The following is a 24346-nucleotide window of genomic DNA, read 5'->3' as shown; positions in this document are numbered from 1 at the left end:
GAAATAAGCACAGTGGCGCAGTGTTTTAGGGACACAAAAATGTAATTGAGTGGTATTGTTTCCAGCAGGTATCCAAACGTAAAAGTGGATGTGGCACTGTTAGTCATGGTGGCTACAGCTGGATACTTCTCCACGAGACAGATTTTTACCTTGACGAGAAATATTGTGATATTCTTGTCTCGCCAGATCTCATGGCATGAGATCTCGTCAGATTTTTACTTTGACGAGAAATATCGCAACATTTTTATATAGCGAGATTTCGCGAGATCATATGGCACGAGATCTTGTTACACCTATTCCGTAGTAGCAGAGCTCTGGTAGTAGTGAGTGTTAAAAACATGCGAGGTAGAAATTGATTGCGTACATGTTGTTCCTATGATACATTATATTTAGTTAAATTGCTAGCTCCCTGACTTAGCTAAGGCAGGCAGCTAAGCAACGACCCATTGTTGAAAAGAAAATGCAACCTCAAAAAACCAGCTTACATCAATAAAATGAAATGCTACATCAACACAATAACAATCACAATAGCAATCGTCAGGAGAATAGCTGGTTTGTCAGTAAAGATCTGTGGTTGGGTTTACGTGATCTTAGTGAGCATTTAAAATGGGCGACCCTGGATTTCCCATCTAAAATACAAATAGTTTGAAATAATGCTAAATATATTAGCTTTCCTGCAACCAACTGCAACTGAAAGAATTCCTGCGAAATTCATAGAATAAAACTTAAAAGTAGGCTACTCAGCTGCTTGTGAAAGTTGAAATCAAAAACATATTTTTCATAGGCTAATATACAGAGCCCCCCTGGGGACAGGGTGGGCAATATTTTTAGACCGCACTTTTGCGTTCCCACGCAATACTTTTTGCGTTCCCTCGCAATACTTTTGCGTTCCCTCACAATAGTTTTTGCGTTCCCTCGCAATACTTTTGCGTTCCCTCGCAATACCTTTTTGAGTTCCTCAGGATCATTTTTGTTCTGTTGCTTTGCAGTTTCAACTTGGGCTCCATACATTTCAGTCCCCATTCACGCAGCGCTGTCAGCACGTTAGTTCATGGTCAGTGTCATATCAGAGCGCACAGTGAGTGAGTGGGATCTAGTGGGGGGAGAGGGTAGGCTAACTCAATTTGCACACACACACACACACACACACACACACAGCAGACGGCAACATGGATTCACGAGAGAACGGGATCCGTGAGAGGAGAAATAGTTGCTGCAACTTGCACAGCTGTGAGGCTCCTTATGAACTGGCATAACTGGGCATTTCTCAGATTTCGGGCCTATTTGGGTAACTGAAATTTTGAAAAATAAAATTCTAAATTTTACTAATTGGTATGCATCAAGTTATCAGTCATTTTGATAGGAGTAACCTTGTGAGCTTGGTTAAGACCACAGTATAAGGGAATTTATGCTTTTTTGTCATTTTTCAGGTAAATGTCATTACCATCACATCATCTAATATGTACATTTTAAAGATGAAATGGTCAATCAATGATCAATCAATGATCAATTATGGTTTCACATGAAGTCTATTTTATCTTGAACTTATTAGAATTGTTGAATTTTACTTACAACATGAATTATAGTCGTTTAAGTATCTTATTTTTTGATTTTTTCACTCGACCCTGGCTTGGATTTTCTTATGTTTCTGGACATCAAGGCATCAATCTTTCTGCTTGACACCCATGTATTCCACTGTGATATTAGGTGACCATGGTTACCAAATATTTTTTTGATTAAAAAACAGTAGCAAAGTGCTTTTATGTAGAGTGTGCTGGTAATGACGGCTAAACCATGGGACAGGTATACATTAAGCAAAATAGAGCAGGAAATGCATATATATGCATAATGTGTGCATGCAGTTCATTAGTTCAGATAACATTTAATTCATATGCATGATTTTTTAAATAAATTTTTGATAAATAATGTTTGAGATATGGCACAATATGTGAAAACTCTGGTTGCGGACAACACCAAAACACTGATATTGTACCATAAAACACCAATAAAATGTGTCTAAATCATGAGTAGGAGCAACCATTAAAAAAGTCTAGGCTTGTTTTTCTTTATACTAATTAGTGATGCTAAACATTATTAGATTTAATGTGTTTTTAATAGAATTACACCCTGTGGACAGAAATAGGCCCCAATTCTGGGAAATACCCAACTATAGTTGCCAGCCTCACACAGTAACATTAAAGTGAGGATTTTAAAGTATCGTTTGTCCAATTCGACATGGGATGTGGCACGGCTCACTGAGGAAGCAGCAGCATAGAGTTATTGTGAGGAAACACAAATTATTGCGAGGGAACTCAAAAGTTATTGCGAGGGAATGCAAAAAGTATTGCAAGGGAACGCAAAAGTATTTCATGGGAACGCAAAACTATTGCGAAAGAACGCAATAGTGCGGTCTAAAAATATTTACCAACGTGACCTAAAAATATTTACCAATGTGACCCTTCCCGGGCTCCGTAATATAATATAAGCCTGATTTGTTACACTTACAAATATGAACTAGCCTGGAAATAGTTTTTTTTTTTTTTCATTAGAAGAAGAGTGCCTGGAATCTATCCGTTTTGCATTAAGGTAGAAGTATTTCAGCAAAGAGCACCTTCTGATTACAAAGTGAGTTTACCCATTTGAGGAACTCCGAAGCCCTTCTGTCTTTAGAAAAGGAACAATCAGAAAAAGAGCAAGAGGGTTCCTGTGTTGTTTGAACCATAATAATAATAATAATAATAATAATAATAATAATAGACGAGTGTCTTGCATGCACTGTAATAATGAAGAAAAAGCCACCAGATAACAATACAGCGCACACTGTAATAATACTAATGATAATAATAAAAAAGAAGCCACCGGACAGTACTTTGTCTGTAGCCTAATGATAATCACCTGCACATGTTTTGTATGAAATAAAACAGTAGCCTACTAAAGCCCACACATATCTTAGGTGACATTACTTATTTGTTTATTTTTACCTTTATCCTCACTTACAAAACTCTTCAACGCACTTTACTTTCCCACGTGTCCCATGTGTAGACATGCATTTTATGGGAATCAGCTGCAGCATCACCAAGCCCAATCAGATTTTGCAGACGAATCTTGCGGGTAAGTCGTAGCCTACACTAACAGGAACTGATCTGTAATGATGGTTTCGCGGTCCTCTGTTTTTAATTCAGTGCCTATGTTTGAAAAAGAGAGCATTTTACGTGAAGCCTATGCCTATTGCGACAGATTGCTTATTGAGATCTTAAAAAAGAAACTATATAGTGCATTTTCATATTCCGTGCTAATGCAGATTGTAGCATTATATTCTATGGAGAGCTAGCAAGACTGCTATAGGTTTTGTCTAAATACGTGCCACTAGATCACTTACCTTCCAGATGTCTGAATCACGTCAAGAAAGTCCGCACGTAATTGCATCAAAATGAATAGCTGCTTTCAGCTGCTATTGTTTATAAATAGCTCCGCCAAATCCTTTATCATAATTTCATTGTGTGCCCCACCTTTCATGGCTACGGTTTGAGGCTGTGAAGTTTTCCGGTCTGCCCTAATAGGACGAAAGCTTACAGCCAATAACATGTCACGCCCGCAGTATACTACCAATCACATCACGACGGGTGTGTGTCATCCTAAAAGCTTTGATAACATGCGTCGATTTTCAGACAGGTTGCTAGATGACCTAATATAACGAACAACGATTTCCGGAACTAATCAAAATAAGGTCATTAACAGAAGGCCTATCATGTGAAACTTGTCTGTGCCGGAGTCAGTAGCCTAGGCTAGGCACAGAAAGGGGGTTTGATAGGGCCCTACACTGATCCACAAAATTAATCAGGCCTATTAGGGCCTACTACAGTCTATAATTGCGATCGCAATTAACGCAAATTCAGCAAATCCCCGCGAATCGGGGCGACAAACACCCCAACTTTTTCGCAAATCTGACCAATCATCGGAGATTCCCTGTGAAATTTCACCTACCACTACAGTCTCTCGCGCAGAATATTGAGCCACTTGGTTTACTGACATTTGAGTAGCCTAGGCTATGCAACCCATTGGCAAACGTGTAGCCTACATCTGGAGATGTTTTAGCTCGTGTCATAGTGCTACCAAAATCATAGATGAATAACATTGCAAAACATTTACCTCTTCTATGATCCAAGAATGATTGTAATTTATTAACATTTATTTAACTAATGACATAGAAAACATGAATTGCATCCACATATCGTAATGCAGTAGCCTATGCAAAAAGTTATTTCCACTCTGGCCGAACACAGTGAGATGCAAGCCTTCCTATCCACTCAGAAATGGCTACTCTCACGTCCTTAAAGCAGGCAGTCAATTAGACTTACACACCACCAATGTAATGACATTAAAGAGAAGTGTAGTCTAATAGTTTAAATCAAAATGAAATGACTAGATATTTAGTTGACTATTAGTAATGCAGGTCACAGAATATCAATTATTAAAAAGATATGAACTTAATATGAATTACAAAATATATGAATGTATTGAAACATATGACCTGATGATCTCTTTAGGGGACTGTCTTTTTTCGGACACTTCTACAAAGGTTATACTGCTTTGTGAATTACCCGTCAAAGCATTTACACAAACAAAGTAGGCCTACTTTGATTTTCTGTAATCCTTACGTTAATTGCCCTCAATAAAAATTAAAAAAAATCACATACCCGTCGGGTACCCGAACCCGTGCAGGACTCTGGTTGCCACTATCTTTTCAAGAACTTTGGAGAGAAAAGCCAAGTTGGAAAGACTGTGCCAGAGAGAAAAGAAGTGTTAAATATCGATTTAATAATTGGAGCAATAGGTGATAGGCAGCTCTTAACCAGGCTTGTTGGAAGAGGGTCCAGCTGACAGGTGGAGGAATTGCACTTTTTGATGAGGCCATAGATGGTACTTTCAGCAGGGAGACTGAATTCACAGAGTTTATTGATGGAAGGTGAGCCCAGAGTGCTCAGTGAGCATGGTTGTTTTAACTGAGTAATTGAACATTCTAATTGCTGGTGAATTGCCTTAATTTTGGTATTGAAAAAATTCAGGAAGGCTGAGCAGCAGCGTTCATCAGAGAGTTCCTGGTGGGTGATGTTATCAGGTGGCTTAAGGAGACCATTAACAATGGAAAAGAGAACCCTCATGTTTCTTTGTCCTTCACTGATTATCTTTGCATAGTATGATGTTTTTGCAACACAGAGTGCATTTTTATACTGATGCAGGTGTTCAGAATACATGTCTTTGTGTACATTAAGACCAATCTTTTTTGACAGCCGCTCCAGGCGTCGGCCCAAGGATTTCATATGCCGAAGTTCAGGTGTAAACCAAGGAGCGGATTGCACAAATGAAACAGTTTGCATCTTCATAGGAGCAAGTCTGTGAAGTGCTGTAGACATGCAGTCATTATACTGGTCAACTAAAGCCCCCAATGAAGTATTAAAAGCAGGGGAGGGATAAGTGGCAATTAGAGAAGGGAGTTCCTCTGGGTCCACCTTTTTAATGTTGCGATATGACATCACACGCTGAACCTTGGACTTCATGACAGGCAGATGGGTGTCAAACAGTACAGCTTTGTGATCAGAGATGGGTAGTTTAGCAGTACTGATATTGACAGGCTTGATACCAGAGCAACAGACCAGATCTAAAATATGCCCTTTATTGTGGGTTGGAAAGTCAACATATTGTGCAATGCCAAAGGAGTCAAGCATATCCATAAAGTCTTTTGTGAATGCATTAGAAAATGTGTCCATATTACACGTACACATACACATACACGTACCACAGTTTGGGAATCCCTGAGCTAAAGACTAGGGATCATGGTGTGGGCTGTTTTTCATCTCATGGTACTGGCAGACTTCATACGTTGAAGGGAATGATGAATGGAGTCATTTTGTTCCAGGGAAATCTTTACATCCACCAGGATGATGAGGATGAGACATGGCTAGACCTTCCAGCAGGACAATAATTCAAACCATTCAGCAAAGGAAACTCTCAATTGGTTTCAGAGAAATTTTTCGAAGTTTTGGAAATTCACTAAAGATCAGGATTCAAAAGAGGGACCCCTGGAATCTTCAATATTAAAGGACTATCTGTTTAAAAGAATGGGCCAAAATCACACCAGAATACTGTGACTGATTAGTTTCGTCATACAGGAAATGCCTTGAAGCGGTCATTACGAATAAAGGCTTTTCCACAAAGTATTTAAGAAATTTCAGCAGGCGTGTTCAATACTTTTTTCCTGTGTCATTCCACTTCATTACACATAACTCTACCTATGGACTTTAATGGTTGTATGTAATGTTTAATGTATGGATTTTTTTATATGGGTGGATTATCTGAGTTAATACCAATGTCTGGTGAAAATGTCATGCAAATAGCTTCATTGGAAGTATACTTACTGAAAAAAATGTTGACGTGTTCAATACGTATTATCCCCGCTGTATTTACATTTGTATAGTTGCTGATACCAATATTTCTATTTTTCTAATTTAAACCGAGTGATTAATGCTGGCATTGTCATTGTCATCTGCAAAAACCTAAACTTATTGCAAGTATATAAAACATTTTACTAAAGCCGACCAATATGTGCTATTATTTAAAAAAAAATAAAAAAATATCTATGTTGGGAAAAAATATATAGGCTGGACGAATATCTGGGTATCGCGCATGTTGTCAATTGTCTTGTGGCTTAAAGGCAGCGCGTCAGTGCACTACGCGCTCGGCCGGAGTTCGCATCCTATCTCTTCTCTTCATCTCTGAGTAAGAGTAGGCCTACGAGACCCAACAATAGTTTTTGACCATACATATTTATGTATATAGTTAGCCTACTCTACATCGAGAGACCATAGGTACAAGACATCAGTCAAAAACAATTATATCTACACTAGTTCACCTGCAGGTAGCGAGAAGCAAGAGGACAAACTCACATCTTAAGAAAATCGAACCTACTGTACAACATTGGGATCACAAGTCATCTGCCTTAGCCACTACACCATTTATCACTGCTGTAGTAAGAGTCTGTGAAGATTATAATACTAAAAGCAAGGCAATACTCGAATTCACATAAATAGCAAGAATGAGCCAAGTAGGGGAGTCAGTGTCTTAATCAAAATTAAGCTACAGGATAGATCAATTATTGAGTCACGAGATAAACATCCACTTCGCAATTTTTGGTTAGGCGGTTGGACACCGGACACCAACAGGAACTACCAAGGAACGACACAAGTGTGACTGCCTAGGGGCAGTAGTTCAAACGACCAAACTTTGCGTCCTTGTTTTGGAATTGAGAGTTCGAACTACCCTTTCTAGAAACACCAAATCCAAGAACGATGGAGCGAACTACCAAGGTTGCGACGCAAGTTAGCAAACAACGCTTTCTAGAAACGAGCCCCAGGAGAAGCTACAAAAGACAGCAGCCTGCCCCGAACACACATATTAAAAAAAAAAGAAATCATATTTCACTGAACAGCTGATGGATAGTTTGGGTGTTATGGAAAGCAAGATAGAAAATGTATGCTTGGTTTTTATTATCATTCCAAAAATATTTATCATTTAAGATTTATTATTGTGTTATTATTAGGGGTCCGAGCAGCGTAGCTGCAGGACCCCTATTGTTTCTGTACCGTTCATTTTTTGCCAAAATTCTGTAAAAGTCATACTGCAGCCTAAACCATAACTCCAAAACTCTTCAAATGTTCAGGTATGGTTACCAGTACCCCCCTCTACCCATAACCCAACATTTGGGGTACTGCACCCAAAGGTGGCGCTATTGGAAAAAAAAGTTAATTATGCTAATTTCTCCTTACCAGATTGACCTAGACTCAAAATTCTTTCATAATATTAATCTCTAAACTCAGATGCATCTTTATGGCCCTGGTCTTATGGTCTACAAATGTTTACTTTTGACACAATTTCATGGAAAAGCCAAACATTATAAAAAGTTTCACACTTCACCAAAATTCTCATAGACAATATTTACACCAAGCCTCACAAAAGTTACTGCTCAGAATTTTGATATGTTGTTCCATTTCAGAGATATAGGCCAATAAAGTTAGACCACTTAGGCCTTTTTTCCTAGATCACCTATATTCCTATAAACCGTAAGTCCTAGAAACTTGACATTTTCAAGTATTGTTACCAGTACCCCCCACTACCCATAACCCAAAATTTGGGGTACTGCACCCAAAAGTGGCTCTTGTCAAAAACGCTTATTTCTCCTTACCAGATTGACCTAGACTCAAAATTCTTTCATCATATTAATCTCTACATTCAGATGCATCTTTTTCACCCTGGTCTTATGCTCTAAAAATGTTTACTTTTGCCACAATTTCAGAGAAAAGCCAAACATCATAAAAAGTTTCACAGGCTTAAAAAATTATCAAATCTTCACCAAAATTCTCACAGACAATGTTTAGACAAAGCCTCACAAAACTTATCAAAATAATTTGGATATGTTGTTCCATTTCAGAGATATAGGCCAATAAAGTTCGACCACTCAGCCCATTTATCCTATATCACCTATATTCCTATATGAGTCATTTTTTTTCTTGGATAACAACCATACAACCATCATTAGGTGGATACCATTAACAGTGCACATTTTCAGATCTGTACTCTTTTTTTATAAAGCCCTTAATTCTATTGTCAAATGTATACTAGGAATTTTCTTGATGTTGTGTGTTTGCCAACACACATTTTCACCATGTGAATGTGACGGTGAAATATGTAGGATTGTCAGTGGCTCAGTGGGATAATGCCTAGTGCTGGTGTTTGTTAGGTTGAGAGTTAGGTTGAAAATCCCCAGTAGTGCTTTAGGCTCTAGATCGAATACTATTGGTTATTGAAGATTCACACCATTGAACAGCACCTGAATGACATCAGGCAATCAACATACACAGTCATTAGTTGCCAAGAATCAGAATGCCGAGACACTCTGACATTTAGGGGAACTTCTTTGTTTACTATTTTTCCTTCATCATTAAGTCTATCATATTTATATTTCATCCATTAGTGTTCTTCTCTACAAATGTCTAATTGCCCCAGAATTTCACCAAGTTTTCAGGTGTACTCTTTCAGGAAAGCCCTTCATTTTATTGTCAAATGTATGCTTGGAGTTTTTCTTGTGTATTTACCAACACACATTTTCACCATGTGAATGTGACTGCCCAATGTGTATGATTGTCAGTGGCTCAGCGGGCTAATGCCTTGTACTGATGTTTCTTAGGTTGAGTGTTCAAATCCCCGTTAGATCTTTAGGATTTGTCATTTAAGATTCACACCATTGAACAGCATCTGAATGACATCAGCCAATCAACATTCACACTCATCAGTTGCCAAGAATCAGAATGCCGGGACTCTCTATTACATTTAGGGGAACTTCTTTGTTTACTATTTTTCCTTCATCATTACGCCTATCATATTTATATTTCATCCATTAGTGTTCATCTCTACAAATGTCTAATTGCCCCAGGATTTCTTCTTTCTTTTAGGAAAGCCCTTCATTTTATTGTCAAATGTATGCTTGGAGTTTTTCTTGTGTATTTACCAACACACATTTTCACCATGTGAATGTGACTGCCCAATGTGTATGATTGTCAGTGGCTCAGTGGGATAATGCCTTGTACTGGTGATCCTTAGGTTGAGAGTTCAAATCCCGTTTGAAGCATTAGTGTTCGAATGCTGTTGGGTTGTGGAGGTTAGCATACTAGAATAGAATGCTGTTGGGTTGTGGAGGTTAGCACACTATAACATTACAGCTACTTGTCAATATGGACTTGTAGTGCAAGGCAAGTATAACTGTATAATTATAGGCTGTTTATCTTATTGACTCCAACACATAACCCACCCCCCCTTCACCTACCACCACAAATATAATTCAATTCTGTGGGAAACACTGCCTTCCATTATCAAACCCTTCATCTTATCCACGACAAATAAATAGGCCTGTAGAATCAAGTATTGTTAGAATACTTTTGGGTTGTAGAGATTAGCACACTAGAATAGAGTACTGTTAGAATACTGTTGGGTTGTGATGGTTAGCAAACTACAATAGAGTATTGTTAGAATACTGTTGGTGAAAAGACTCCCTAAGTTTATATATATATATTTTATTATTATTATATTGATTCTCATTTTCGAATGTACACTTAAATCTGCACAAAGTCCTTGAGATGAAAGTGCTGTGGAGAAATTGCAGGATTGTTTGTCTCTGCAACCTAACCACGCCCAGTTTACCTGCTGGGAAACCCTGTAGCTCTGGAGCAGGGGCTCAGACCAGGATAAATTGTTTTTTTGAGTTAACGTAAGTCATCACTTTAATGACCCTCACTATGACTTTTGTGATGTTTATCAGTTTGTAGAGTAGCTCTGCCATCATGTGTAAAGTTAAGGTCTTTGTTTGTTGGTTTGGTGTGTTGGAGTCCCATGTGAGAGATGATTAGGTGATGTTGGTTGACTTGGGATGTCAAGTATTGTTTAGTTGTATTTTATATAGCCATATGATTTCAGTTTATTGCTCAAATGTCAATTGGTTTGTTTGTGAGTTGGGATCTGTACTGATTTACCCCATTTCACTGATTACTCCATTTTCTGTTTGTTTCCTCTTTGATGCAGCACACATACAAGTAAAGAACAAAAGAACAGATGAATTGAAACTCAAATAAAGTTCACTTGTGTTGCACCGAAACCTGCCATATCCGTGTCATCACTCCATACCATTGAGCCTTCTGACCGAGGCTCTGCCTGCTCGCCACACACTCACAGTACCTCGACCCACATCGCCCCCTACAGTTCCTTCAGTTGGGTTGTGGAGGTTAACATACTAGAATAGAATACTGTTAAGAATACTGTTGGGTTGTGGAGGTTAGCACACTATAACGTTACAGCTACTAGTCAGGACTTGTCGTGCAAGGCAGGTATAACTGTATAATTATAGGCTGTTCATCTTATTGACTCCAACACAGAACCCACCCCACCCCCCTTCACCTACCACCACAAATACAATTCCATTCTGTGGGAAACACTGCCTTCCATTATCAGACCCTTCATCTTACCCATGACAAATGCATAGTCCTGTAGAATAGAGTATTGTTAGAATACTATTGAGTTGTGGAGATTAGTGCACTAGAATACTACTGTTAGAATACTGTTGGGTTGTGGAGGTTAGCACACTAGAATAGGGTATTGTTAGAATACTATTAGGTTGTGGAGGTTAGCACACTATAATGTTACAGCACAGGGTAATCCTAATTTTATGCATCAAATTTATTCCAATCCAACTCAAAAGTTTTGAACAACACAAAGTGAAGGTTTTATCCAGATCAAAACCAAGAATAGATTATGTGATCTAATCCAATTTCAGGATCCTTGTTTCCCTTTGAACAACCCATTTTCAAGATTTGATCCAATCCGATAGCCGAAATCCGCTAACTGAAATCCGATAACCGAAATCCGATCACGTTTCTTTTGAACAATTGTGCCCAAACAATCAAAGCATATGTAAAACTAAAAAGCTATGCTACCTCATGTTCGTTTTGCTCGGACCCCGTAAATCACCGCTTGCGGTTATATTTATAATTGTTATTATTAATAATCAATCATATGTATTATTTTATTTATATTATTATTATTATTATTATTATTATCACTTATCATTATTATGGTCACATTTAAAAGTATTAGCATCTAACATGTTGACAGTCGCTCAAAGAACACATATAACCTCCAGATCTCATTTTCATGTTCAATTTGTTACATTCAGGGTCCTATTTTGACAATCTACACATGGTCTGAAGCATATGGTTCAGGTGTATGGGAGGGAGGGAGTGTCTAATTCACTTTTCCTAGTTTGACAGCGGAATAAGTGATCAGACACCAGGTGCATGGTTCAAAAGGATTGTTCTAATGTTTCTTAATTAAGGGGATACTCCAAAGTAAAAACAACCTAGGGTTTAAGTTTGCAATATTATCTATAGGATACCCATGGACACTATCACCGAAGTGTAAGGCTATTTTGTTTTGGTTGTTTTTACGCTGGAGTATCCTTTTAAACATGAATGTTTCTTGGGTGTAACACCCATAACCAATCAGAAGAAAAACTGTAAGAGTGTCATCTCCCATTCCCTAAGAGCAATAGTGCATGTACCATGGCACAGTGCCATTATACGGACAAGTAAACACATTTCTGCAAAGGTTTTTTGGTCTCACACAATGGGCGTGAGACACACGCAATTCAACAAGTTCACACGCCACACCTTGCATTTCTCACGCAGAAATATTACTAGTGATGTGAAGGTATCTGCATAATTATTAGAGGAGGCGCAGGGATACGAGAGGATTTGTCGCAGGGTTCAGAACTAGCGCACCACTCACCTAACCCAAAGTCCTTTTAGGCAAGTCCCTCCACTCGGCGGCCATTTGACGCTTTTTGGGCACTCGTCAGGCATCCATTTCGGCAGAAATGCACGTGCGCAAGGCTTCACGACACCAATCTTGCTCCAGCGGCGAGATCACACAACACATGATTGGCACAATGTCTTCACAGCACACCATATGATTGGCTCAATGTATTCACATCACACCACATGATTGGCTCAATGTATTCACATGTCGACGTTTTGCTGAGAAAGGGGTGTGTAGACAACGGCCATATTGGCGTGACAAACTAGCCCCATGCATTTCTATGGAGTATTTTTTGAGTGCTGTGTCTCCACATTAGAAAGTCTCTGCCTAACCTGACATTCGCCAGATGAATTTCGTTCCGCCTAGCTTCACTCACATCCATCTGGGACCTCTTCCGTTGAGAGTGATTTCTGCACCAGATTTTATGGTAGAGCCAATCAGGACGCAGGGCGGGAAATTTTTCCAGTAGCGGTGCTGTTGATCGTAGCAAGCCCCCCCCCCAAAAAAAAGAAAACATTGAAAAAAATACTCCTTAAATGGTGACTTCTGGTGGATTTTGTGAAAGAAATGGACAGATTGAGTTACAAATTATGACATAACTATCAACACAAGCATTTACAAAGCATGATTATTGCAGTACTTGAACAGGATTATTCATGTTTTTCTTTCACCTTTTTCATTTACATTATTAGTAATTAGCCACTGTACAACTGTACACTGTAGGCCACTGTACAAACTATTACTATTTAGAATATACAGTGCTGTGCATAAGTTAAGATATTTATTTATATAATAACATTTATTTATTTACGATACATGATACATTAAAAAAAAATTGATGTCCTATTTTTTTTTTTTAATTAAGGCATTAAGACAAAAGGCAAAACATGTTTTTTATTCCTCCCAATTTCAGCATGGGTGTCTTAACTTTGGCACAGCACTGTATAAACTACATAGACTTCTCTTTCATGTCATTACACTGTATTGGTGCTGTGCCTGTCACTTTAATGCGGTGACGGCCCGAGAGGCTTGCTTGATTCTCACGGTTTTAAGCTAACTTAGTAGCGTTGTTGTGCATGGTGCATAAGATGAAATGGATGAAATGAATTATGTTTTCCATGTCATTTGGTAAAATAAATGCTCAAAAACTCGAGGAAATTCTATCTTGGATTATAGGAGATATGTGTCTTATCATTTCTATAATTTTGGTGAGCTCTACAGGAATTACAAACTATCTCCAGATGTAAATGGTTGCGTATCCTATTACTGAAATTCATTTAAACCCACCAATAGGCTAGCTAGACCTTAGTTTCACAGCCTAGGTATGTTAGCAACACAGGGCTTGAAAGCATTGCCTGTATCACAAACAAAATTGAAACAATGCGTGGAATTTATCTGGGAATAGGCTACTTGGGCGAGCTATCTCGCTGGCGTGTTTAATTTGGTTCCTTGGTTAACATAATGTAGGCTACGTTTTTTTGCACAAAATTGCGTCTGCTAATAAACTTAAACATAAACACAAACAAGCGTGATCTCCTGTGGAATCCCTGACTGCGCCTTCAACGTTAGCCTACTATTATTTGTTGACATCAAACCTGAACGAACGGCAGCTGTTCCTGAAGTTCACTTGTGTGTTTTTTTTTAGTTTTTTTTTTAATTACGCAACTTTTTTTGCAGTGTCGCTTGAATTCCAGGAGCGGTGCTGCGCCGCTGATGAATACATTGTAGGGGAAACACTGGCGTAGAAGCGACTGTGAGACTGTTATCAGCGTCACGGGTTGGCTTTGATGTGAGTGGTTGAAGTAGCACCTCAATAGATGACGGACAAGTGGCTTATCCAATCATATGCAAGCATTTTTTGATTAGGCCCAGCCTTCTGAAACAACACTTCAATGGATTGATCCCAGATGGATGAGTGGAGCTAGGCGGAACGAAATTCATCTGGCGAGAGTCAGGTTACCACTCACCAGCCAAATCAAAAAAATAAATAGATAGATAGATACTGTAGATAGATACTTTATTGATCCCCAAGGGGAAATTCAAGAAAATGCCACCGACATCCAATCAAAAAATCGTGTTCGTTGTATCCGGGTAAAATTCCAAAATAGGAAATCCCCTCCCTGCAACCACGTTATGCTTGTGCGCTTATGTGGGGTTACAGGTTTAAGATTTCAAAACTGCACCAAAATTCTTTTTATTCAGAAATTCAACTGTCTGTCATTTGGTAAACCAGCCTATGGTACTTTAACAATGTGTGTAAATCAGGCCTTTCTACGAGCACTTGTAACGCTATAGGCCTAGCCTACTTTATGGCAAAATTATGTTTTATTTATAAACTAAACTAAACTGTCGGTCATTAAGAAAACATAATGATTGTGTCGTTGTAGCTTTGTGTAACCCAGACATCAGAAACGTTCATTTTATACGACCAATCACTCTAGTGGCTGCCTGCACTTTCCCTGTCGTCACGGCTGCAACTTTCGCATTCGTTTGTGCTTTTTAGCGGCGTGTTCATCAGGTCCCGGGACACCCGTCTGAGCCTCCATGGACCATATCAACAATGAATGAAAATTAGCTTATTATCAATATGTTATCAATTTGAGCGAGTATACTACACATACATTTTTTTCTAAAGATACAGGACTGCTGCAGATAATGAGCTGCCTGCCAACCACCATAATGTAGGCTAATAGCAACCCAAAATAATGAACTTGCTGTCCTAATAAAACAATTTTAAAAGTTGGTCTCGGCATGCACATTCTTAGTCCAATGGTTCAGTGACAATAGACTACTCAAGTGGTGACATAAAAACAGAAATGGTTTCCCCTTGATATAAAGGCTGACATAAGAGACATAGGCTATGCAAGATGGGTACAAATCCCAGACTGTCCTGAAAAATAAACAAAAACAATATATAGGATAGGATGTATAGATACAATGACAAATTCAACGTCTTAAAGGGTTAATGCTTCTTTCCAAAAAACTCACCAGAAGTCGTTATTTAAGGAGTTATTTTTTAAAAATTTCTTCTGAGGGAGCATGCCCCCAGACCACCCTAACTAAGCTTAGTTACCAACCTTTTGAAGTGGCCAGGGGGGCCCACTGGCTGATAATCCGTCCATGTGTGCGCACCTTTTTCTACATAGTGCGCAAGTTTTACACACTTATTTTAGTAAATGGTGCACTCATCTTAGTAAATAGTGCACTTACTCTATTCAATTCTACACTCATTGTACAACAATTAAAATTAGCACATTATTTAGCACACAAACCAAACATTTTAGTGAGTGAGTGGAATGGAATAAGTTTGTGTCTGTGTACTGTCTGAAGTGCTCATGCACTTCGCTTCCTAACACCCTGATAACACTCCAATGAATGTTAAAAATGCTAAGGACATTCATGCACACCAGCACAGTCTTTGAATTGTGTTGCAAGAAACTTGTTGCTTAGGTCTCACTACTAGACTACGTTTACACGAAGCAGGGTATTTTCCTAAACGAATATCTGGCCATCTATGTTTGCAAATAAAACTGCATGTACACGAGACCGCTTTTTTTTAAATGTGTTTACACGAACCCGTGTACATACATGCTGTCATGAGCACGCCAAACCACAGTGGCAGTCTAACGATAGCCTCAAGCTCACATTAACCAATCAGAACCCTGAAAAGTCGCACGTGAGAACATGTAAATAGGCGAGTTCAACTTGCGGCAGATCTGATTTGATGTGATGCATGCTGGGTTGAACACAATGCATACTGGGATGGACGCAATGCTTGCTGGTTAGAAATTCTCAGGGGGTCAAGAGCGTGCAGATTAGCTTCGGCATGTTAGCATACGCCATTTTCAAATATGCCGCTGCATGGAGCATTTGGAACCAGCTCCATGCATGAAAATCCGTGTTGGGCACGAGCTCTCATGCGCATACATGTTGGTGGGCGGGTACCTATCCGGCGGCTACAGCCAAACGTTATTCAGTGCGTATTTCTTGAGGATCCTATGAGAAGACGTGCATATTATGGTTGTTTATCCATCATATGACAAATAAACAAATAAATTAAATTGTATTGATCTTGTTTCGTTGTTGTTTGTCCCGAACAAACATAGCCTAAACATGATTAAAGACAATAAATTACACAACAGCGGCATAAAGACCTTGTCTCGTTACACCATGGGTCTTCAACACGTTGCTCTCAACCTATAGCCGCCCCCCTTTGGAGTTTGCCAGAGGCTGAAGCACTAGGCTACTACATTTAAACACAATTATTGCTGCGAGGCATTCCAGCCTACGAATTTAATAAAAAGTAAACCATGCATAATTTAAAAAAAACTCAATTTAGGCTACTTCGCTATGCAATAAGGTTTCTATTAGAGCACAGCGCACGTTCAATGAAGGAAAGGCCTTGTCTCGCAATAAACAGCTGGAAATTCCAACAGTTTTTCAACTACACGAAACTTTACAGTGATCATCAAATACCCTCTAGATTTAAATGCCCATCAGTCTCAACATTTAACTATATAATAAAAGTCAAAAAGTAAATTAAATCCCATACCAAAACCGAAAATCGTCTGCGTTTGATAGCCTGGTATGCCGCTCCAAACAAAACGCATGTCTCACAATAACATACAATGTAAGAAATAAAGGTCTGCCTCGAATAAGCCTACCTCAAATAAATACCTGTGCTTTGCAGCCTAAGTAAATAGCAGACCCTGGACATAATTTAGGATTTACGGAAAGTATGCAGTCATACGATGTTGGACGCCTGGCGATGCTCTGGCCGTCTACTGTGCCTCTGACACCGCTGCCTCATTTGGATGGTAACTCCACAGGTGAGCGCGAAGATTGGATGTCGTGGATGCGTAAGTAAACTGTTTTTTGCTGAGTCCGCAGACAACATTCTCTTTAACCGTTACTTTACCATCTGCGGTGTAGCCTACAACTCAAAGTAAAGACACCACATTTTAGATGAGTTGGGGACGTAATTGTCCGCTCAGGCTGACCGTTCTGTGCGTTATCTTCAATACTATCTTCAATAATATTGAATATCTTCAATATTATTTTCAAAACAGGGTGGCTATTGAGGGCTCTGGCTCCAGTCATTATTGTGGCTACTGGCTATTGGCTTGATTTGGTCATGGGCCAACGCTAGAATACGTTTAGAGCACCCGCTATGAGATGGCAAACAATAAAATAAAAAAAAAAACTAATCATAGACTGTAAAAATGCGCTACACTGTGCACTAAAAACCGAATAGTTTATTTATAGTTCGACTACATATATTTCACGTCATGTTCGAATGCATATTTGCAGCAGGACAGCAGGCAGACCGCTCTTAGTTAGAGCCGCTGTGTTATCCAATGAAATCAAGTTGCGCTTCAGGGCGACTCCACTCGGACTCCATGCGTGTTCCCGAGCAACTTTTTCTTCTTCTTGTTATGAGGCAAGGACTTTATGTTTTTCTGTCCGACTTCTGTCAGCCGGGGAGGGACTTACCACCGTGACACCATGTCACATGGCCTTAAAATATTGCGGGAGTCTTAGCCTGCAGACAGATCTTGCAGTTGCCTTCCACGAGCTGCACGAGCTGAAACACGCCCTCATGACGTCAGTTCAAAGATGTGATAGGGCCATTTGGGAAGAATGTCCTCATGACGATTATGACGGGAGGCTCATGCTGCTTCCTTATGTTGGAATATGCGAAAATAAACAGAAATCGAAGGGATACCTTCTTATATGTGATTTCTGCAACAATGGTAGGCTAGCCTACTGAAAACGTTTGGATATTCTGTTATTTTCTGCTGTTGGCTAAATACACTTTGGCCGGAGTTTTTTTGGATAACCGTTTTACGGGGAATTCTCCGTTTGCGTCTAAATGATTCCTGACAGTGCACCCTCTAGAGATGCGTGGATGGGCTATTATTTCAACCGTAACCGCATAGAAAAACGTATCATCCATCCGCACCAACGTTTTTTGACCAATTTTCAAAACCGCACCCGCCCGCCATCCGCTGGTTGTTTTGTGATGCGGTGCTGCTGACATGAGGCTAGAAAGCTCTTGCCTGTTCTAGAAAGACTGTTTCTGATCCAATGCAGAAAATATATTAAAAGGCTAAAGTCCTACATTGGCTATGTTAAAAAAAACAGTGTGGAGAATGGTTAGGTAGCATCTCACTGCAAACCACGTACTGTTGCTTTGGGCAGTCTGTCTCCCAATCCACATGAAGCCTATGCTATATGCCTCATCATACTTTCGTTTTCTTCGCGCAGTCTTTTCTGTCTCGTTCTTTCTTTTATCCCCCTGCGCTCCATCTCCACCTTCATTAGTCTGCCCCCCATCCCATTCCATCGTTACCTGTGTCCTGCTCTGTTTCTCTCGCTTCTCCTCTTCGATCGCTTTAATTAGGCCTTTTGGACCTGATTCGAAATTATGTATTATTTATGAATTAATTATAGTATTAATTAATTAATCATTTTTAACTCCTTTCCGCCATTGCCCTTTTCATCTCGCGTACCCCCTAGTGGCAGCTCGCGTACCACAGTTTGGGAATCCCTGTTGTAGCCTATCCCCAGAATAACAGCAGAAAACTCAGTCTCTGTCTCGCAAAAGTCTCCAAATAAAACGCACATCGGCCTGTAGCCTACAATTTTATCATTGTAATAAAAAACATAATTTGGCACATCCTTTCAACATGCTGCTATTTAGCCTACTAATTAATGCCTATTGTACTTTATTTTTTGCAAAAAGAAAGAAATCCTTAATAAAATAACAAGTCATTCACATTATAGGCTACTTTACGCACTGTCATGTCAGGGCACTATGTCAAGCCTGTTCTGAAGAAGACTCCTATTCATTTTGACTGCATGGGAAGAGAGCGCGTCTTTTTCAGACAGACAGCGCAATTCATTTTATAACAGCAGGCCGATCGGACAAACTATGGCGCCTCGATATTAAAGAAACGGCGACTCTATTCATTCCGAAAGTCCACCGCACAGCAGTGCAACATGCATGTTCTTATTTTTAGTAACAACCGCCAAACTTGCTTGCTTGCCTTACACATCTAAGTTTTCCGACTATTTTTCTTACCTTCTTTTTTCCGCTGTGGATGTTACTGAGCTTGTAGAAGTTTTAGCTCTTACGTTCTGAACATCTCGCACTGCCATTGCCCGATGTCAGTTCTGAGTCATATCACTCCATAATCTGTCTCCCTTTTAAATGCCTATTCCCTGAATGGTAGGCTGCAATGACTATGTGTTTTATATATAATATTGAAACAAAATAACCCAGTCAGTCTTATCTACGAGATGTTTAGGCCTCCTCCAATACTGGCAGCTGGGCTCATAGGTTGCAGATTTGCTTAGTGGCCTAAGGCTCTGCAACGAGACACGACATGGGAGATGAATCATCGGTCAACTTGCAATGTAGCCTATTCTACTTTGTTATTGCACACAGGAGAGGAAAACATGCTGGTAGGCTACGATAGGCTACTTAATTTAAACTTTGTTACCTTTGTGTGTGTGTGTGTGTGTGTGTGTGTGTGTGTGTGTGTGTGTGTGTGTGTGTGTGTGTGTGTGTGTGTGTGTGCGCGTGCGTGAGGGGTTGCTCAGTGAAACATCGGAATACACCAATTCTGCAACACCGTCTCTGATAGATAAACAAAGCAGCATGCATAGAAGCAACTAGGCCAAACTGCCTGATGACAATTTGACTATTTCAAAGTGTGCTCGTTTTTTTCGGATGTAGGTAACACAATTTAACAATGTATAGGCACCCTCAAAGTAACTGTGAAATAATGCCAATTTAACTTTGGACCACATTCCTTGGTCAGTAGTGTTATCATTTTCAGTGGCATCAAAATAGCAATTTGTGATCATATGCCTGACCACACCTGTTTTTTTTTTTTATAGATACAACCGTGGGTGTGCAAGGATCACACAGCATGGGTCTGGCGGAATAATGATAAAATGCGCTGACCTAAACTAATAACCTGTAAATAAGCTTGTTTTCTAGTACTTTTCTAGTGTTTGTTAGGTAAGCATTATATTGGCAAGTCAGTATACTGTAGCATATACCAAAGCTGAATAAATCAATGGGTGCCACGTTTCTAATTTGCGTTGTTACGTTCTCTGACAAAATAAGTTGAGCGATATTTTTACTCCTCTCAATATGTAGTTGTAGAAAACAAGATGTGAAATCACGGATTCTGTCAGAAATGTAATTATTGCCTTTCCTTGGGTTGTTACCCCGCTAGGTGAAATGTAATCTGTCTTTATCTTGATGCCAGCTAGGCAATCAGATCTGTAATAAAATTACTTTTCATACTCCTAAATATTTTTGAGTTACTCAGAATGCTTCAATAGTTTAGGCTACCTCTTCTTGTGTATGTATGTGCACACACACACTTATCTGTAGTTTTGTGCTTTTATTTTTTAAATTAAAATATTTTTGAGTTACTCAGAATGCTTCAATAGTTTAGGCTACCTCTTCTTGTGTATGTATGTGCACACACACACTTATCTGTAGTTTTGTGCTTTTATTTTTTACATTAATAAAGGTATTACATTTGCATGATTTAACTGTTGTTTCAGATGGAGGATGACAAGACCTACACTGACCTTGCAGGCCTGAAGAAGTAGCTGACTGCTGATGAGATGATGCACTCATAATGTTGAAGACCATGAGAGGATGGAGGAAGAAGGTATAGATTTAGGTGGCGTGCGTAGGGTGGTGCAGACTGCCACTAAAACACTGTGTGAAATAGACTTGTTATGTTGTTTTTTACTCACATTATTGTCCCAGGCATATGTGGTTTTACCAACCGGAACGGGTGGGAGGTTGTGCTTAGTAGGCCGTCGTATGCAAACAGACAGTGCAGGGGCATGGAACGAAGAGACCCCAGAAGAGTTTCACAGTTTTCTGGGATTGATCATTGACATGGGGCTTCACTTCCCTCCCTAATATCCATTGCTACTGGGGAACCAAGTCTCTGCAAGGATCAGGGAGCGTTGACCAAATGATAAATACATATTGTGTAAATTTTTTCTCCATTGACATTGCCGTAGTTTCTTATTATTTGAAGTTTGGCAATGCAGAATCTGTTGAACCTAGGTTTGGTAGCTACAGCCAGAAAGACTTTGGAGAAAATCCATCACGTGTGTGTGTGTGTGTGTGTGTCTGGGTGTGAGTTTGTGTGTATATGTGTGTATGTTTATTCTCAACAGGCTTGTTCTATGTAATCCAGTTTCAAATGTTTAGAACACATTGATTTTTGAGTGATGTTGAAGTTGATTGTATTCCTAGCTTTTTATAAATAGTAATACATTTTATATATGTATATCATTTTTATATTATACTGATTTATATAAGGAAGTTGTATCTGTTGAATCAAATGTATTTCATGTCACTATTCCGAAATGATCTTCAATAAATATACAGTATACTTACTTCCTGTATTACTGGTAAGGTACATGTTTTTTTTTATATCATTCTTATTGACTTTAGCATTTGCTTATATACAAATAAATTGTTTATTCTTATGGACCAAATAAATCTAAACCATTGTGTCTGACTTCATTATTAGTTTTTATGCATACTTTTATGTTGTTGGTGAGAAAGAGAATATGAATTCTGTCAACATTCTAAATCCCATTTCCTGCATTATTTTACACTGATCACTAAGACTACGTTTACACGAAGCAGGAAATTTTCCTAAACGAATATCTGGCCATCTACGTTTGCAAATAAAACTGCATGTACACGAGATCGTTTTTTTTAAAAATGTGTTTACACGAACCCGTGTACATACATGCTGTCATGAGCACGCCAAACCACAGTGGCAGTCTAACGATAGCCTCAAGCTCACATTAACCAATCAGAACCCTGAAAAGTCGCACGTGAGAACATGTAAATGTAAACATTGGTCGCACATTTGGTGTACTTTTGTCGCATACTGTGACGTTGGCTGCCCAAAACTCCGTTTACCACAGTTTAGAACCAAACGCATAAACGGAGTTTTTAAAAAAAAACACTTTGGCCGGAGTTTTTTTGGATAACCGCTTTACGGGGCGAATTCTCCGTTTGCGTCTAAAGGCTCAAACGTAGGGAAATGTCTTCGTTTATAAAAATACACATGCTCGTGTAAACGGGGCCTAAATTTATCATAACTTTTGAAAGGTTCATGATATTCCAATTCAGTCTTTTTTTGTTAAATAGCCCACAACTTGCTGAACATGTCATACTCTATATTTTTCTCTATCTTATAGAGAAATATGCTGAAAATAAATTTTTATGTGAATGAAATTAAATTTTGACGAATTTCGGTATAGATTTGGAAAGGATTTTCAAAGACTGTTCATTACTATATCAACATTACCATATGTATTTTACATAATTTCATAGAACTGATCCTTCTGATTACAATGGTATGTATATCCCATTGATGGTATGTATTATACACGTTTTTTTGTGTAAGGAGGTCATCCAGCACCAAAAATGGAATGTTCGGCACGGGCACGAAAGGGTTAATGGCCGTATTGTGATGTTATAATCACCAATGTTAAGTTTATGGGGAAATTTTGAGGAGTTTTTATTAATAAATAGTTTAAAAAGTACAAAAGTTACAACAATGAAAAGTACATAGCAGCTATGTCCTTTAGAAGACCTACATTACAAAGTTTGAATGAAGTTTCTAAGTTAAACAGTTCAAGAGAAATTGTGCACAGAAAAAACAGTCAGCGGAAGAAACAGAAGAAGTCTAGGAGGTATAGTGCGTTTTCATGCACTATAATAATAAAAGATAAGAAGCCCAGTGATAACAGTACAGTGCATTTTTATGCACTGTAACAAGTTTATTTTTCCCCATAGACTTGCATTGGCACTATGACATCATAAAGGGCCAATTAAATTAAATGTAATAGAGTACCGAAGCCATGACGTAGCGTTGCCAAGGCAGCAATTTCACTGGATCTAAACAAATCAATCTAACCATTGAAATCACCATTAGCGGTGGCTTTCTTAACCTATTTTTACAACGTTTCTAAGATGTTAGTATATTTTTTTACACTGTAGGAATCACATACTACAATTCGTGACTACAGAGTTTTATTTTAGCATGGGTTTCCTCCGTAAAAGAGATCTGCATGTAACTTCACAGCATGCGGTTAAAATCCTTAAATACACGGACGTATTTTGGCTTTATTTTTTAAGCAAAAAACGCCACTCTTAACAGCCGCCAGTCTTTGAGAAGACATGAAATATCCACTGGAATTTTGTTTCTTTATATTACACCTGCCAGTGAATCCGTATTATATGGGTAAGCTACTGCCTAGCAGGTAAAGCACATTTAAATGGCGAAATGGTGCCACTGTCTACATTCAATGCTATTTAAGCCACTTCAAAAGTTTGTTTAGATCCAGTGATTCTGCCGTCATGGAAACGCTACGTCAGACTTCGGTACTCTATAGAGTACCGAAGCCATGACGTAGTGTTGCCAAGGCAGCAATTTCACTAGATCTAAACAAATCAATCTACCATTAGAAATCACCATAGCGGTGGCTTTCTTAATCTATTTCAACAATTTTACAAAGTTTCTAAGACGTTAGTATATTTTTTTTACACTGTAGGAATCCCACACTACAACATATATTCATATCAACACGATCAAATTCGTCACTACAGAGTTTTATTTTAGCATGGGTTTCCTCCGTAAAAGAGACCTGCATGTAACTTCACAGCATGCGTTTAAAATCCTTAAATTCACGGACGTGTTTTGGCTTTATTTTTTGGCAAAAAACGTTGCTCTTAACAGCCGCCAGTCTTTGAGAAGACGTGAAATATCCACTAGAATTTTGTTTCTCTCTATTACACCTGCCAGGGAATCCGTGTTATGTGGCTAAGCTGCTGCCTAGCAGGTAAAACACGTTTAAATGGATA

At 38.9% G+C, this 24346-nt stretch overlaps 1 protein-coding gene across 5 annotated transcripts in view; it reads right to left on the bottom strand.

Annotated features, from left to right (window-relative positions):
- Window positions 1-3538, bottom strand: part of creld1b (CRELD disulfide isomerase 1b) — a 97946-nt gene extending 94408 nt beyond the window's left edge. For 3 of the 5 annotated variants that reach the window (XM_076276366.1, XM_076276363.1, XM_076276368.1), the window contains exon 1: window positions 3380-3538. The gene's annotated coding sequence lies outside the window, so the exon portion shown is untranslated. Of the gene's footprint in view, window positions 1-2981; window positions 3186-3379 lie in introns of all 5 variants that reach the window. The other 2 variants (XM_076276364.1, XM_076276365.1) reach the window with 2 other exon arrangements.
- Between the last annotated feature and the right edge of the window lie 20808 nt (window positions 3539-24346).

This window comes from Alosa pseudoharengus, unplaced genomic scaffold, assembly GCF_046254945.1.
Source record: "Alosa pseudoharengus isolate Yale_2024_CS ecotype anadromous, Long Island Sound unplaced genomic scaffold, YU_APseudo_1.1 YU_APseudo_1.1_scf_9, whole genome shotgun sequence".
In the NCBI taxonomy this organism is placed as follows: Eukaryota; Metazoa; Chordata; class Actinopteri; order Clupeiformes; family Clupeidae; genus Alosa; species Alosa pseudoharengus.
This window is presented reverse-complemented; position numbering and strand designations above follow the sequence as displayed.